This window comes from Macaca thibetana, chromosome 3 (genome assembly GCF_024542745.1).
Source record: "Macaca thibetana thibetana isolate TM-01 chromosome 3, ASM2454274v1, whole genome shotgun sequence".
In the NCBI taxonomy this organism is placed as follows: domain Eukaryota; kingdom Metazoa; phylum Chordata; class Mammalia; order Primates; family Cercopithecidae; genus Macaca; species Macaca thibetana.
The window spans coordinates 22,149,725-22,159,017 of record NC_065580.1 but is presented as its reverse complement, the minus strand read 5'-3'; the positions used below and the strand labels follow the sequence as shown (position 1 = coordinate 22,159,017).

The window sequence follows — 9,293 nt, the reverse complement described above, 5'->3', positions numbered from 1 at the left end:
CAGCAAACCACCATGGCACATGTATACCTATTTTAAAAACCTGGACGTTCTGTACATGTGTCCTGCTTTTCTTTTTTTTAGAAGAAATAAAGAAAAAAAAATCAGCATGATAAAAAAAATGTAGATCTGTACAAAGAAATAAAAATTTCTGGAAATGATTAGTTATAAATGTAAATATAAAAGATGTTCTAAAATGCATTAATTGCTGTAAAATATATTTTATCTAATTGTTTATTTTATATATAATATATATTTTAATTGTTTTTAGAGACAGTGTCTCACTCTGGTGCCCAGGCTGAAGTGCAGTGGCATGATCACAGCTCACTGCAGCTTTGAACTCCCAGTCTCAAGCAATCTTCCTGCCTCCCGAGTAGCTGAGTCTACAGGAATGCATCAGAATACCTGACTAATTTTGTTTTTAATTTTTTTCTCTTTTGTAGAGACAGAATCTTGCTTTGTTGCCCAGTCTGGTCTTGAACTCCTGGGCTCAAATGAGCCTCCTGCCTTGGCCTCCAAAAGTGCTGGCATTGCAGGTGTGAGCCCCCACACCTGGCCTATAAAAGAAATTTTACTGCCTAACATGTAAAAAAGTTACTTACATGTATTTTAAGTTTATAAGTATGTAAAAATAGCATAGATGACAAAAATAGCACAAAAATAGGAGAGAGAATTCTACCATGATTTGTAAAATTCTGGGTTTTTTCTTCTCTCTTTTTAAAAATTTTCTCATATCAAATGGGTAATGTACTAATGTCATAATAAGATGTAAGAAAGGCATATCTCACATATGAGTTAAAAAACTCAGTCATCACATGTATAAGCTGCAAAATGATCTGTAACAATCTTATACTACATGCAAAACCATATAATATTCAAATCAATATTAAAATTAATTAAAGATGCATATTGTAAACTTTAGGGTAAAAATTAAATTTTTAAAGAGGCATGAATAATAACCTAGAAACGGAGATTAAATAAACTCTTATGATACAAAATTACTCCAAATGCTATCAGGAAGAAAGAGAAATAAAGCAACAAGAAACAGAACATATAGTATGTTTATGGGAATCTAAAATTGGTTCAACATTTGAAAATTATTCAATGTAATTTACCAAATCAACATAAATAGAAAGAAAAGTTTGATCATCTCAGTAGATGGAAGGAAAACATTTAACAGCTTTCGACATTCATCAAAGTTAAAATGTCAGCAAAGCTGGAAGAGAACTTTCTCAACTTGTGAAATGTATATGCCAACAACAACAACAACAACAACAAAAGCAAGTAAAATTATATAAACAGTGAAAGACTGAATGCATTTCCCCCAAAATCAAGAACAAAGCATGCATATGTACTCTCACCACTTTTACTCACTATCATACTAAAAACTCTAGCCAATGCAATTAGAGCAGAAAAATAAATTAAAAACTTGCATATTTAAAATGAAAAACTGGCCGGGCGCGGTGGCTCAAGCCTGTAATCCCAGCACTTTGGGAGGCCGAGATGGGCGGATCACGAGGTCAGGAGATCGAGACCATCCTGGCTAACACCGTGAAACCCCGTCTCTACTAAAAATACAAAAAACTAGCCGGGCGAGGTGGCGGGCGCCTGTAGTCCCAGCTACTCCGGAGGCTGAGGCAGGAGAATGGCCTAAACCCGGGAGGCGGAGCTTGCAGTGAGCTGAGATCCGGCCACTGCACTCCAGCCCGGGCTACAGAGCTAGACTCCGTCTCAAAATAAATAAATAAATAAATAAATAAATAAATAAATAAATAAATAAAATGAAAAACTAAACTTTTACTTGAAGATCAATGATTGTGTAGAAAATCTCTGATATTCTACATTGAAACACTGTTAGAACTAATGAGTTCAAGGCCATGGGATATAAGATCAGTATGCAAGATAATCTGTTATTTTTACACATACTATTATTAGAAATTAAAATTGAAATAAAATTGTTTTAATAGTAAAAAAGAAGAAACAGTTATGAATCAACAAAATCTGTATGATCTGTATATGGAAAGCTAAATATTATTGATTAAAACACTCAAAAGAGACTTAAATAAATGGTGAAAGAAAAAAGTCAAACCAAGACTATTTGTCCATAATTCCACATTTTGTAAATTCTAGAGAGTAAAACTATTTTTCAGTGACAGAAAGCAGACCAATGATCGCCTAGGGATGGAGTTAAAGATTGGGATAGATTAAGGAGGGTGGAAGGAAACTTTAGAGAGTAATGAAAACGTTATTTGATTGTGATGGTGGTGTCACAAGTGTAAACAGATGTCAAAATTAAATAAATTGTATACTTTGATTATGTACAATGTAGTTCATTATACGTCACGTATCCTTCTATAATCTCATGAAAAAAGAAAAGCTGTGTTTCTATATAGGTCAATTTGTAAATAAAAACTATATTGGTTGTTTCTTAGCCAGAAACTCTTGTAAATGGTATGTTTGTTAGTGAACTTTGAAATTCAGCCCAAACATTCAAATTTATGAAAAAATTTTGATCCTACTGTATGTAAAATTCAAAGGTCAAATACCAATGAAAGAAAGATGTAATTAAATGAAAAAAAATGTGATTTGAGAAAAGGTCAGTCCATGGGACATTATTTTGCTGATGTAAAGATGCTATAAGAATAATAGGTCTTCTTCTAGTTTGTGCTTGTAAACTAAATTTGCCGAAAACCTAATACTCAGTTGTAGCTGATTTAGAAATATAGAAAGGCACTTCTCTTTGATTTTCTTTATCTTACAGTGTAGGTCCCTCTGCCTGGAGCAACAGTGTTTAGCCCTGGCTATACCTTAGCACAGACAATGATACCTTTAAAAATAAAAATTTCAAAGGTGCACCCACAGAGGTTCTGAATTAGTAGGACTGGCATCCAGCTCAGCTATCTGGAGGTTTAAAGTACTCTCTTGGAGGTGATAATGCCCCATCATGGTTGACAACCATTGTCCTTGAAAGAGCAAGGATCGAAAGTCAAGTTAGCATGTGATTGTCATCCAAAGACAGCCATCCATATTGGAGTCTTCAAGGCACCCTAGAAAAGTTTTGACTCTACCTGAAGAGATGCAAGCTACTCAAATATGGATGGAGAGCTTGGAATATAAAAATAACGACAAACATTTAAAGACTGGGAAAATCGTGAAGTATTTTACTTTGACATACTTAATGTATTTCAATTTTTATGTAATTATTTCATCGCAATGTTTATGCTTTGATATTTATTAGAGATATTAAAGAGATTTTTGAAATAACCAAGTAGAATGATCTCTATCTGTTTCTCTCTCGCTCTCTCTGACCTTCTCTCTCTCATCACTTCCTTACCCCATTCTCCACACTCCTGTTTCTCACTCAGTGAAACACATCAACAGGAAGTGTGGTCACACGATCCATGAGGTCAATACAAAAGCATCAGAGTTAACCTGTTGATATTGAATAACGATTTCAGCCAGGTGAATAAGAGGAGACAATGCTGTCTTTTTAAAAGTAGTTTTATCTTTCATTATTATAAATAAGAATATATATATTCACTGGAATAAATGCAGCAAATAATTATTGATTTCTTATAATTGCTGTATACTTTCATTATTATACTTTCCTGAAAGTAAGTATAATAAAAAAAGAAAGAATTCCCCACCATGCCACTACAAAATGATACGCTCAGTCACCATTTTGGTAGATACATTTTTTCAGATAGTTTTCCATGTAATTTTGAAAACACATATGCAGTAGATTAAAAAAATACTGGCAAGTATACACATTATTTATTTTTCCCTTTTTTTGTGCAGTAATATTTCTTTTTAAATATTTTACTGCCATTTTAAATTTGTTTATTTTACTGTGTGCCTTGGTTATCCTGGGTCAATTATTATTTTTCACTTACTTTATGATTATTACTGAGGATACTTTTATTGTGTAGAGCAAGAACATTAAAAATGGCCCACTCCTGATGGTAAATATGTCACTAATATACAATGTATTCTCATTGGGCTACTTCTGCTCAAAATTATATTCATAATATCTTATAATGCTGGTGTTGTATGTGCCATTTCATTCTGTTGTTAAGTAGGAGTTCATTGTTGAATCAACCACGTTTTTATTCTATACTGAACATTTTGATAACTATTTCCGAAGAGGAAGGTGGAAGAAGAGTCTTTACTACCTATTGTGCACTTGTTTGCCAAACATTGTGTTTAGCAGTTTATATGCATTATTCAGGTCTCCCCACAAGGAACCTATGAAAGAGACCCTATTGTTAGCCCATATTTTAAAATAAAGTAACTGAGGCACAGAACACATAAAAGATTCATTGCTAAAAGTGACTTATCCTGGATATAAACATATACTGCACTAGTTCAGTGTCCCAAAGCATGACAACCATAAAATATTCCCTCTTTAGTAGTCTTCAAAAGTGTGTGAAATTGTTTGCCTCTACATTGACCACCACTGCAGTAATAAATGATTAAATTTCCAACCACCAGGTTTGTAAAATCAAACCTTACATTAATAGCAAAAGTCATAATTCCAATCTGTACAATGAAGCTCCATTTTGAGCATACAATTTCTGTAGTACTTTAGCCTTTTTCCTTTATTCTGTTTTTCTTTTCTGTAGGGTATTAAACAATTTCTACAAGTTTATTCTTCTTTAAAATTCCAGAGGCAGGGGACTCCACAGTTAGTTCAATACTGATACCTAAACTAGGGTTGCCAGATTTAGTAAATAAAAATAGAATGACGTCCAGTTAAATTTGACTTTTAGACAAACAACAAAGAATTTTTTAGGATGTGTATTCCTTATGAAACAGTTGGGAAAACAAATACTAGAAGTATTATTTGCTTTCCATCTTAAATTCAAATGTAATTGAGTGTCCTGTATTTTATCTGGCAAGCCTAATCTAAACTAAAGCAATATAGTTTTAGAGACTCTCCCACTGATGAAAGATAATCTTGTGTGTCCCAAGCAAATAAAAACATAAGACATTACCTCAAATATTGCTTACTGTGTTTGTTTGTATAAAAAGAACATCTAAAATGTACAATTAAAAATGTTTACTTCCATCCTCTAGAAATCGTTCTTATTAATCCCTCTTCCAAATACGCTGAGAAGAGAAAACAAACTAAAAACCAAAACAAAAAAATAAGGCACCAATCATAGAATGCATAAGGTACCCTAAAGTAAACAGGGTCCATATTTCCTCCAAGGAAGGGTGCCTTATGGAAGTAAGGACTCTATAAACATGGGCCAAACTTAAGAATAGTTAAGTAGAACCCCTCTTCTCCCACCTCTGTCCCATCTGCCTTTTTCCACCATATTGAAATCTTGAATTAATACTGGAGACAGTAGCTATGAAAAGCCAATAGAATTACTTGCAAGTGGCTATCATGAACTACCCAGAATAAAGAGTTCTTTTTGTAAGCATAAAACTAGTAAAGATATTAAGAGAAAGCAATTTCAGACTGTCTTCCTTTTCAGCTAAAAGTTAGACAAGGACACGAAGAGTGGTTAGCTCCCTTCTGACACTCACACTGAACCCCTGCCCTTCAGAATGATGAGAATGCTCTGCTGGATGGCAAGTTATTCAGCGTTGGCATGCCACTTGATGCAGTCTATTTAAAACGTTTTTAGGAGCTTGGGTTTTCCCTTCCCTATAATTTAGAAGGCAGAACAGAGAGGCATTTGCTCTTAAAACAATGCAATTGTGAACTCCTGAGCCATTGTCAGACTGACTTGTTTTCCATGGAAAGTAACTCCCTTGATGTATGCCGGAGATCTGTACCCCCAGATTAATGAGAGAGGGCTCACATAACTTGTGCTTAGTTCTGGAACTTTAAAAAGAGTGAAGTGATTGTAATGGAAAGAATAAAGGAAGGGACCTAAGTGGCAGCGGAAGACTTGGGTCTGGTTCCCTTTTTTCAATCTTGCTACACACTAGGGTGTGGCCTTTGGTAAATTACCACCTTGGAACTACAGTGTCTTCTTCCTTAAAATACTGAGGTTTGACTACATTATTGTAAAGATCCTTTTGAAACTAGAAGTCTATGGCATTTTACATTAGCTTTTGATTTCCCTCGGGATTCTTGTGTTTTGTTCAATTCTTCCAGCTCTGCCACTGCTTGAGCAATCATCATAAATCACAGGGCTCACTCGCTCTCTAACAACTCTTTTAGAAATCTTTATGAAACAAGTCAGCCTAAGAAATATCAAGGACTGCTGCCTTCAAGGGCTTCTGGGAAGTAAGGTATGGATGTACAATTCTTAAAAGACAAAAATAAAAACAACCATCAAAGTACTGAAGAATAAGGGAAAAAAGAAAGAAAGAGGAAACATATCAGAGGGAAATATTTAGATTTTTTAAAAGGATGAATATGAGAAAAATATAGAGGAGCATTATATCAGGACAGGGTTAGAACAAGACACTGTTTTCAAAGAGGGGTAAAGATGTTTCAGGAAAAGAGTGGAAGAGATTGCACCCACAGGAAGAAATAAGTTCAGGCATTCACTCTTCTAGTGAACAGAAGGGCTATATAGTTTCTCTAAATATTACTTAGCAATAAGTAAAGCAGATACAGTCACATATACAACTACCGATTTCCATCCTTGGGTTGTTGGTCTATATGACAGAAAAGGGTCAGGAAGGCAAGGTAATGAATGGGGAGGAGTGATTGGGCAGTGGTTCATATTATGGAATGGAAGAAATTAGTCATGTGGGAGTTGGGATGCAGAGGAAATGATGGGGAAGAAGAGCAGTGATGTGTGTCTGTATTCCCTGGGCAGACTGAGAAATGGCAACCTAATCAGGAACTCTTGACAGTGCTGGAGAGAGCTCAGGATGTTGAACACCTGAAACAAGGAAATCTTTCTGAGTTATTTTCATACTTTCCATTGAAAGAACAGAAAGAATATCCAATTTGAAAGACACTACTGTTAGATTTCATAGATTTATTTTTCTATTGGACAGCTAATAGGTAGCTGCTTCTTCAAGCTGTATAGAGAAATAGCTTTGGTCTGAGGTGCAGAGACAGCAAACACCATGATACAAAGTCCTTTCCTGAAAGAGATGCAAGCTTCGTCTGGTCATAAGAAGGATACAGATTATGTTTTCCCTCCTCCTCTTGCTACCCAGTAAGTCTATTTGTTTTATTTTTTATTCTCCTGAGAGCAAGAAAACATGTTGTGAATTCAAAATATGTATACACAAAATAGGAGCCCAAGGAAGTGGATGATTTAAGAGTGGAGAATAATACAGGCAGTGGAATAAAATAATGAAGAAGGTCATTGTTTTCTAAGCAGTTCTGTCTCACAAATCAGTGTATAGGAGATGAATACTCCTAACTCCATGAACTTTTTACAGCTTACCTCCTTCCATAGCCCATCACGTGAACAGACATAGTGTCCGGTCAATAGACTCTCCACTCCTGCCTTGACAAACACCATGTCAGATTGGAGAAAGACTGTCCCAAGCTAAGCCAGTCCTCTCAACCCCGTAATTCACATGTATCTCCACTTATAATTATCCCTCACTTCTCTTTAACTTTTCAGAATTGACAGCTAGACAGTCTCACAGAAAGCCAAGCTGCATGCACTTATTAAATTCCTACTTTGTGCAAGATCTGTGTAAAAAAATTCTGAGGAAAGGAAGCTGGAAAACATTGGCACTAATCTCTCATTCTAGCTTTAAATAAAGGCAAACATCTACCAAACCTAATTCATAGCAAAATATATAAAGAAAACTCAGAAAGGGAATCAAAGAAGTGTTGAAAATGGAAAAAAGGAAAATGTACAACCTAGAAACAGCCAAGAGGTAAATAAATAAATTCAATTTATGTACATATACAGGAACACATTATAATAATTTAGCATTTGCATCTATCAGATAGGTAAAAATTCAAAACATGTAAACTGGTGAGGATAAGGCAAAATAAATCCTTTTATGTACTGTTGGCTTTGAATGCCAGGCTTCATCTGATGGGCAATCACTGACAACTTCAGGATAGCAGACTTACATTGCCTAACTGATGCTTTAAAAATACAATATGGAAGTGATATGAAGGAAGAGGGGACTAAAAGAAGGGAGGGCTTATTTGGAGGTCTTGTCAATAGATAAATGTTAGATAAAAATAACTTTCATTGACTATTGGCCATGGATTTAGAGAAAAAGAGAAATCAAGGACCTGGTGTTAGAATAGAAAATGGAGTCCTGGAATTAAATGATGTAACTTTATTCCTAGTATTTCAGTTTGGGGAATAAAAAGTGTTAAACGGAAATCTGAAATGTTACTCTAGAACTCTGTTGTGGAAAGTTTTAAATTTAAGTTCTGGGTAATGTTTATTAGTGTCTTGGTCGCTGATTTTTAAACTACAGGAAACACATTTAAAACCCTATATTCTTGCTTATACATTGAAATAGAATGATCTGCCCAACATTAGCCAACATAAATACTCTTCATAAAGATGAGAACCACAAAGTATGCATGTACCATATGGGAAGAATTAAAGGAAGCTCTCTCTATTCTCCATGCTTACATTGTACAAGTTTGGTTCTAAAAGTAAAACAATACTAGAGGTTTAAATGTTGCCTATTTTATGATATAGACTTCCTTTGCTAAAAAAAAATGTTTTATTCTGGTATATGCTTTCTAATTTACAAAACCCTTCTAAATACATCGACCCCCTTGAATATAGCTAACAATGTGAGCTAGGAATGCTGAGTATCCAATATTGTTTCCGATAAGGGAACTTTAACTGAGAGAGCCTATGTTGTATTTACCCAAAGCCATGAGGCTGGTCAGTGGTGGAGCTGGATTAAGTGCCCAGGTCTCTTTCAATGTCCTTACATGGATAGCAATAGGCCCTGAGATGCAATGATTACCAAAGAGTAGTCCCTCGTAGATCCTTTCATAAACATCAAGATAAATGTAAATGTTTTATGGAAACAAATTCTTTTATTATTGTATTATAAGGTCTATAACGTAACTAGCTATATATCAGTAGCATAGCTGTTGCATGTGTCCATCTCTGCAGATTCGGATGATCACCCGGAAGATCTATTTCTCTCTCTAGTGTGCCCAGCAAGGACGGCGTCTAGTAGTTATGACTGCTCTCCTAGTCTGTAATAGCAGGCATAAGTCTCATCGTTCTCCCATGTCTTCTTTCATTTATCTATAGCTCAATATCATTTTTTTTCCTCCAAGGAAGAGTGTTACTTTTCTCTCTTCGGATGTATATCATGTAACAATATCTGGAACTCTCAACCATGGCTGTTTTTCCTATTGTAACTATCTGGAA

At 35.0% G+C, this 9,293-nt stretch overlaps 1 non-coding gene across 1 annotated transcript; it reads right to left on the bottom strand.

The window, feature by feature from the left end:
* Positions 1–729: 729 nt before the first annotated feature.
* LOC126951887 (small nucleolar RNA U13) lies at positions 730–833 on the bottom strand. The gene has a single exon (XR_007724722.1). It is a non-coding gene; the product is annotated as a small nucleolar RNA U13 (small nucleolar RNA).
* Between the last annotated feature and the right edge of the window lie 8,460 nt (positions 834–9,293).